This window comes from Corvus cornix, chromosome 10 (genome assembly GCF_000738735.6).
Source record: "Corvus cornix cornix isolate S_Up_H32 chromosome 10, ASM73873v5, whole genome shotgun sequence".
NCBI lineage: Eukaryota > Metazoa > Chordata > Aves > Passeriformes > Corvidae > Corvus > Corvus cornix.
In genome coordinates, this window is record NC_046340.1 from 6,575,888 (window position 1) to 6,583,628 (window position 7,741).

Below are 7,741 nucleotides of genomic sequence, written 5' to 3' on the forward strand. Positions count from 1 at the left end.
CTTTCTCTCTGGCTGCAGTCCCTGGCTGGACTCTGTTACTTCGAACACCTCGTGTGCTCACCTCTCGGGCTATGCTGGCCATCTGTGGCCTCCGGAGCTGGGCAGGAGAGCCAGGCTGGAACGCCGTCACGCAGCACAGCTCACCCACACTACCTGCGGGGGACTCGTCATTCAGACTACCTACAAAACCTGTCTGCTTGGCAGAACTCAACACCCGTGCCCTTCCAGCAACAGCCCCAGGCTAGCCCGTCTGCCCAGCACTGGGCAGCACTGCAAGGACAGACGGGCGACAGAGAGGCTCAACCCATGAACACGGGCGACAGGGACATGCTTGAACCCGTGACAAGGGAAAACACGTGCCCAGATGATCCTCACCTTGCCTAATGAACTCTCACCCTGGTATCAGGCTTGTAAAAAAAAACCAAAACAAAAAATAAACCCAATCTGAAGTGTGCAAACAAAACACTGTCACCATGTCCGAAAGCACAGCAAATGTCCCTCTAGTACAGACAGCAGCTTCTATCCACAGACAGGGATGTTATGAGGTTAACATCAATCTACTCCCACTACTAAGGTATCTATGTATAAAAGTACACCTCCTCTAACACCGCAATAAATGAATCATTAGTATCTTTCCTTCAAGGACCCATGTGGAACTTGGTTCACCCTTACAATTCCACAGTAGCTCAGCAAAGGTGAGCAAAACACGAGAAACAGACCAGACAAGGGAGTCAAGAGAGTCACCACAAACAGAATTAATGTAGCTGGGCCCTTTAAAAGCGATTAGATTACATTAGCCAAAACTCCCAGCATACAAGACATCCATGGATCTCAGACCAACTGTCTAAACTCAGCTCTGAAGCTACATGCTTTACATATTTCTACTGCATTGCATATCTCCATGAGTACCTAAAGTTTTACGGCTGACGGAGATTACAGAGAGCCACAGTGACCAACTGTCCTACAGCAGTACAGGATTTCTAATCCCTTTATCAAATCCCTATCTGGTCATCCACAGCAGAATAGCTACAACACACTCTTAAAAAAACCCCAACTTTTTATAAATCGTTTTTTTCCCACCTCCAATCTCCAGCTAACACGAAGCCCTGTAAAGGACACTGGAGCAGAACCAATTCCAGAGGTCAGCAAAATCAGACTCTGCAAATCCCAACTCCTGTATACGACTTGCGGGGACAACACAGACACAGAAGGCGGATTAATAAAACCCAACAGCTTACAGGTTAAGAAAAACTACCATTTCGCAATCCTCATACAGAAACTCCTGCATTAGCTTCAGAAGAAGCGTCTGCACTCGAGAAGGAACAAAAAATAATTATTTTTTCAAGCAACAGAGTGAACGCATGAAACAGGCCCCACGGCAATGACCCTCTGAGTGACACCAAATGCCACTGAGACCCATAGATGACACACACCAACACCAGCGTGTTGCGGGGGACTCTTGATACGAATCCTCGGTGACTTTCTGTGCAATAAACCGAGATACAAAGTTGTGTCTGCAAGCCTGTAGAGGGGTTCCGACCGGGATATTAGTAATCCCAGTGGGGAGGGAGGCTGGGGGCCAGGCGGATGCGTGTCCCCGGCACATCCCCGGGCACACCGGGGCTCGTCCCCGCGCGTCGCCCCGGCAGCGGGGCCGCCACCCCCGCCCGGCTGCGGGGGGACCGCGCCCGGCCCCGGCCCGCAGACAATAGCGGCGGGGAGCAGCCGCGCGAGTCAACACTCCAAATAAATGAAAAACTACCGAGAGCCGTAAAATGAAAACGAATAAAGCCACGCGGAGGACAGGGGCCGCCCGGAACGGCTCCACGCGAAGTTGCCCGGAGAAAAACCCCCCGAGGACGAGGAGGAGGAGGAGGAAGGGCGGGGGAAGCGTGCGAGGGCGCGGGAAGGGGAGGGGGGCTCCCGCACACCCCCGTCCCCGGGGAGCGCCCACCCCTCCGCCCCCGCCGCCGGCCTCCCCAAACTTTCCCCCACCCCTTCGCCCAACTCCGGCGGGGCAGACTCACCGCGGGGCCCGGCGTGCGGCTTCGCCCCTGGCAGCGGGGCCGGGAGGGAAGGGAGAGGGACGGGGACGGGGAGGGGGCGGAGGAGGCGGCCGGGCCGGTGCTCTCCGCCCGGGGAGGCGGGCAGGAAGGAGGGGAGGAGGGCCGGGGGCTGCCGCCTCGCAACCTGAGCCTCCGCCGCGCCCGCCCCGCGCCCGCTCGGCTGGCCCGGCCACTCCGCATGCGCCGCCCCAGCGGGGCCGCCCCGGGCCGGGCAGTGCGGGGCTGATCGGGGCCGCCCCGGGCCGGGCAGTGCGGGGGCTGATCGGGGCCGCCCCGGGCCGGGCAGTGCGGGGCTGCTGGGGGCTGATCGGGGCTGCCGCGGGCCGGGCACTGCGGGGCTGCTGGGGGCTGCTCGGGGCTGCCCCGGGCCGGGCACTGCGGGGCTGCTGGGGGCTGATCGGAGCTGCCCCGGGCCGGGCACTGCGGGGGCTGCTGGGGGGGCTGCTCGGGGCTGCCCCGGGCCGGGCACTGCGGGGCTGCTCGGGGCTGCCCCGGCCGGGCAGTGCGGGGCCGAGCGGCAGCGACAGCTCTGGCTGCGGCTGAGGTCCGGCCGGCCTGCCGTGCGCCGTGAGCAGCGCTGGAGAAAGCCCCGCTCCCCGCCCTGGGGGCTTCGCCCTCGCCTGTGCCCCTTCCCGGCTGCTCGACTGCTGGGGGAGAGGCGGCTGCGTGTGTGTAACATGGTGGTGCGGCAGGCAGCTCCTTAGGCTGTGGGTTTGTTTTTATCGGAAGGGGACCTGGGGGTTGCTTCATGCCTGGAAGAGTTCAAGGCCAGGCTGGAGGAGGTTTGAACAGCCTGCGCTAGTGGGACGTGTCTCTGCCCATGACAGGGAGGTTCGAACTGGATGATGCTTAAGGTCACTTCCAACCCAAACCATTCTAGGATTCTAGGATCCTGCCTTCCCACGTGCTGAGCTCCGGCTGTAGGGCCTGTTCTGGTTGTTGCAGTTCTGGCGTCCCCACTCCAGCAGTGAATGCCTCTCCTAGTGCCCAGAGCACAAGCTGTCTGGGATCTGCTGCACATCTCTACCTGTCACAAACACAGCAGTTCCACTTGAGTCCCACCAACCCAGCCCGTGACCTCGTCCTGCTCCTCGCCCTCTTTCCCGGTTCTCCTATGGCTGTGTGCGGTGTGTAGGTTTGATGGAGGAACATCTCCCGTAGCATTCCCACGCCTTGCCCCGGAAAAGCAGTGGAAACGGCAACCCACCATTAGCAAGTGAGCTCATGTAGTCTGTGGTCCGTGTGTGGCTGGGCTGATCTCTTGTGGTGGTGACTTGCCTTCAGTTACCGTTTTTGTTGGAAGCTCTTTGGAAATGCGTACACGTGGTGGCCCAACATTTCCACTTGGCTCCTCCTACTGCACGCGTGTGTATCCCGCTAGCCCTGGTAGTGGCTGGATGATCCTGTGCGCAAAGGCAGCATCAGCGCTGAGCTTAACGTGGCATTTCATGAGAACCACTCCAAAAACACTTGACAATTCTTTCCAGAGACCTTGCTGCTGGTCAGAGTACTGGGAGAAGGCTGCAGGTAATTCCCGTACGTCATGTTCTCTAAGTAGAACAGAAAAACCAACACTGTGTACGGTGCAGAAGATTATCTGCTAAAAACCCTGCACGTGAACTTGGCATTAGCTTCCAAAATATGCACCGTTGATTCAGTTGAAAGCAACTGAAACAATAAAAGTGGTTTCAATGCTTGTGCATTTTGGTCATTTTGGAGACTGGAATGTACCGGCATTGTACACCCGTTACAATTAGATACAAAGCAGTAGTTTTTTCTTATATGGCTCTAATAAAATAAGGCACATGAGAGCAGGGACCCTGGAAAACCATTTTGCTTCGCCTTCCTTCCATCTGTTACAAGAAGGGCTGATGAGGCAGATCGCTTGGAAGTTCCCAGATCCAAGAAGAGGGGCCAGGCACTGCGATGGCTCAGCAAAGAGCACCATCTAGTGAAAGGCCACGTCTTGCCGAAACTGTCCCCTACAATGCGCCAACCAAACAATCACTGACGCAGCCCAGCCCAGCCCAATCTCCCTCATCGCATCTGAAGCAATCGTGAGCGAGGTAGAGTGGTAGCAGATAACACCTGCCTGAAATTTTCCATAACAAGAACACCGAGGTCTTTAGCTTTTTGTCCATCAATGGGATTTTCTTTGCTTATCAGCTGCATCTTGGCAAATCAATCTCTGTCTTCTGCTGTCTTGCCTGGAGCTGACACAGCCCTGGTCTTGCTGTAGGTGCCCCCCTGTCACGTAGTGGGGGTCAGAAGTCCCAAAGCGGGGGCTCCCTGGGTCTCTACCAGCTGTATACATGTCCCTGCACATGGGCTCGTATGTGCTGCTCTTGCAAAGAGTTTGGAAATGCTTTTGGGGTGTCTTTTCTACAGAAGAGTGTGAAGGTCATCTGCCATCAGGTCTGCTCAGGACCATTTACCACAGTCATAATATTCCAAACTGGAGGGCAAGGAAATTAGCATGGTAAATATTGAGAAAAGACAGCACAGCAGCTTAGCACCAAAGCAGGAGGATCAACTTGTTGGCCCCATTCATGAAAGGTGTTCTGGTCCATGCAGTCACAGAAGGTGACTCAAAACCCAGGCAGAGATGGTGTAATTTTTCCTAAGAGAAGTATTCCCTGCCGAAGTGGGCTTCTCTGGCTGCCCACATATTCCTGGAGTGCCAGGCACTGGTGGTAACTCAGGAAGGGAATAAGTAAAGGTAGACAGCGCTGTGGGATGGGTAGGCAGCTCCCCAGACTGCCAAGGGGCTGGACAGGGTCTCAATTTAGATTTGAGCCCAGGTCCCCCTGGCCTGTGGGAGGGCTTCTGATGCCCCAGGACCAGAAACCACCAAGCATCTACCACAAAAAGGCTGTATCAACCACTTCAGATGCTGAACCCCTGCTCTCAGCAGCTTTTAACACATCCTTTTACCTTGCATTTCCCCAAGATTAGTCTCCACTCTAGTCTTTAAATTATCCACCCCCAAATTCCTTATATCAAAACATCCTGTCTGCACCCACATATCAATAAAAACCAAAACAGGGAGGCAGTAGATTAGGGGAAATTTGTGCAGCACTCTGTGGATGCCAGCCTCCTGACAAATCATTTGCCTTCAAATCATCTCTGACACTAGTTCCCCTGGGTTCCACCCTCTGCTATATATCCAGGTCTACTTTTCAAATCCTATTAAAAAAAAATATATATATACATCAGATGTTCTTTCATTGCCTCTTTCAGGTTTTAATTTGTCACAAGCTTTGCTGCAGGGCTCCCTGCTTCTTGCTAGGGAACTGGATTGAAGTGCGAGTTGCACTCGTGAATGAGACTGGAATTTGGTTCTGCACAACATAATCTGAGCATTTGTGTGTAGTGGCATGAATTAGCAATATGAGTGCATTGTTCCCGTTTGCTGGAAATGAGCTGTCCTTGCAACTGAATAGAAAACAGAGTGCAGTGCAATGATGGAAGCAGCAACTATTAAAGATTTGTTTTCATCATATCCAAGCAGCTACAAAACTGAGACACTGAGCATTAGTGTGGCTGACAGCAGTGTGTGGTGTTTTCTTTATGCCCCTGCTTGTTTGAAGCCAGTGCCTGGTATCTGATAATAACAGCATCTACACCTGAAGAGATTTTAATATCATTTTCCTTCTTCAAACTCTACCAGTGTCATCTCTAAAGTCCTGCGAGAGGTACAGTCTTTGCTGCAAAATTGTGGACTGTGGCTGAAAGCAGCCTTCAGGAGAAGTTAACCCATTCCTGTGTACTATATATAGCACAGTTAAAATGTGAAAATTCCTAGTGTGTCACAATCATCAGATATTGGAGTTTGCCCTTGGGACAGGAGATGGTGCAGAATGGGTGAACTGTAGTAAAACCCACCCAAAACACAAACACTTAATGACCTGCAAAATTAAATTATTGAATTCAAAGCAAGTTCCCTGGGTTCTTCTGCCCCTCTGTGGAAAGTTTCTGGGGCTCTGGTGGGAGGAGAAGGGGTGCAGGCTTGCATGTAGGTGTCACCCACTGTGTACCCCAGCTGCTTCTCATGGCTCTTTGTGATGATTTCTCAATTCTGGGAGGCAGTGCTTATCAGTTGCTCATGCAGATGTCATTTTAGTTGCTCAATTGGTGGGGCACATCTAGCAGGTCCACCTCTTCTGTTCACAGGGCCCCTCCATGTGCTGATAAGCTCTGCTAACACCAAACTCTCAAAACTCCCCTTTACATAAATCACTGGAAGCCCTGATATAAATACTGGTTTTTCTTCTGGTCAAAACTTTCTGGTTACTGTTGTTTAAAGGACATGAAAACGGGTAAGGGGACATCTCTGCTGACAGCCCCAGCAGAACCACACCCACATGAATTTATGACAGGTACAAATCCTCTTATTTCATATCACACTTTAGATATCCACCAGACCAAAGAAATCTTCTGGTGAAGCCCGTGTGGTACCTGCACCTGCTGCCTTGCTACATCTGTATCTGTAACTTCACTGAATATAAAATATGCTGAGTTGGAATGGACCTATCAGAATCATTGAGTCCAACTCCTGGCCCTGTGCAGGACACCCCAAGAATCCCACCAGGGGCCTGAGAATGTAGTCCAAACACTCCTTGAACTCTGGCAGGTTTGGGACTGTAACACAGGAACAAGAAATAAAAACAAGCAAAGAACGAGAAGAGCTCTACAATCACCTTCACCATCCCACAGGGATAAGGTCTGTGCAGGCGTGTTGCAAAAAAGGTGACATTTCATCCCCTCCTGCCTGGGCTAGGAAATCATACCCAGATTGGATGGGGCCTTTGAGCAACCTGGTCTAGTGGAACATGTCCCTGCCCATAGCACAGGAGTTGCAGCTGCATGAACTTTAAGGACCCTTCCAACCCAAACCATTCTGTGATTCTATGCTAATAGCAGCTACAGAAGTAACTCACACAGCCTCCTACTGCCTGTGCCAGACCTTTGAAGATCACTGAAGACAGTGTTTCCTTGTCCTAGAAGAGGCTCACGATATAACTGCAGGCTTGCTCTCCCTTCAACCCCGTGGGATAGATGGTAGATAGAGCAGCAAAAGGGATGAAAGCAGACTTGCAGGCTGCAAAAACTATCTTTAATCCTCCTGGGACAGTTTTCTCTTTCACTTGGGCTTTATACTTCATGCTGTGTCAAAGGACACTGTTTACAGTCATCTGCTCTGGCCATCCTGTTCTTTTCAATGCACTTTTTAATTTAATACAATTCTATTTCTGTCTTCAGCAGGGGTTGTCCAGGTACGTGCAAAGCAAGGGATAGGCAAATCTACGCCAAAAGGCTTTACTGAAGTATCAGAAAACATCCATCAAATCCATTTATGAAACTGAATTACGTGGAACCCCAGGAGTAAAAATTGACAAACACAGAGAGTTAAATTGATAGCAGACTAGGATAAAAGCTTTTATCAACACAGGCTATAAAATTAATCAAATGCAATATACTCCAAAAAAATTAGAGCAGTTTCCTCATCACCTGCACTCTACTCAATTTCAGATCTAAGTAACATACAAAGTAGATTAAAATTAATCAATACAGCAGATCCCACAGTAAAGCAACTAATCAAGAAAGTAACACGTGCATTTGCAATGAATTATTTGTTGCCATCACCATGTGTGGCCAGGATGCAAATGCATATG

The 7,741-nt window shown here is 51.6% G+C and overlaps 1 protein-coding gene across 4 annotated transcripts in view; it reads right to left on the bottom strand.

The window, feature by feature from the left end:
- AKAP13 (A-kinase anchoring protein 13) overlaps positions 1-2,202 on the bottom strand; it is a 202,319-nt gene extending 200,117 nt beyond the window's left edge. For 2 of the 4 annotated variants that reach the window (XM_039557343.1, XM_039557342.1), the window contains exon 1: positions 2,028-2,154. The gene's annotated coding sequence lies outside the window, so the exon portion shown is untranslated. Of the gene's footprint in view, positions 1-2,027 lie in introns of all 4 variants that reach the window. The other 2 variants (XM_039557341.1, XM_039557344.1) reach the window with 2 other exon arrangements.
- Between the last annotated feature and the right edge of the window lie 5,539 nt (positions 2,203-7,741).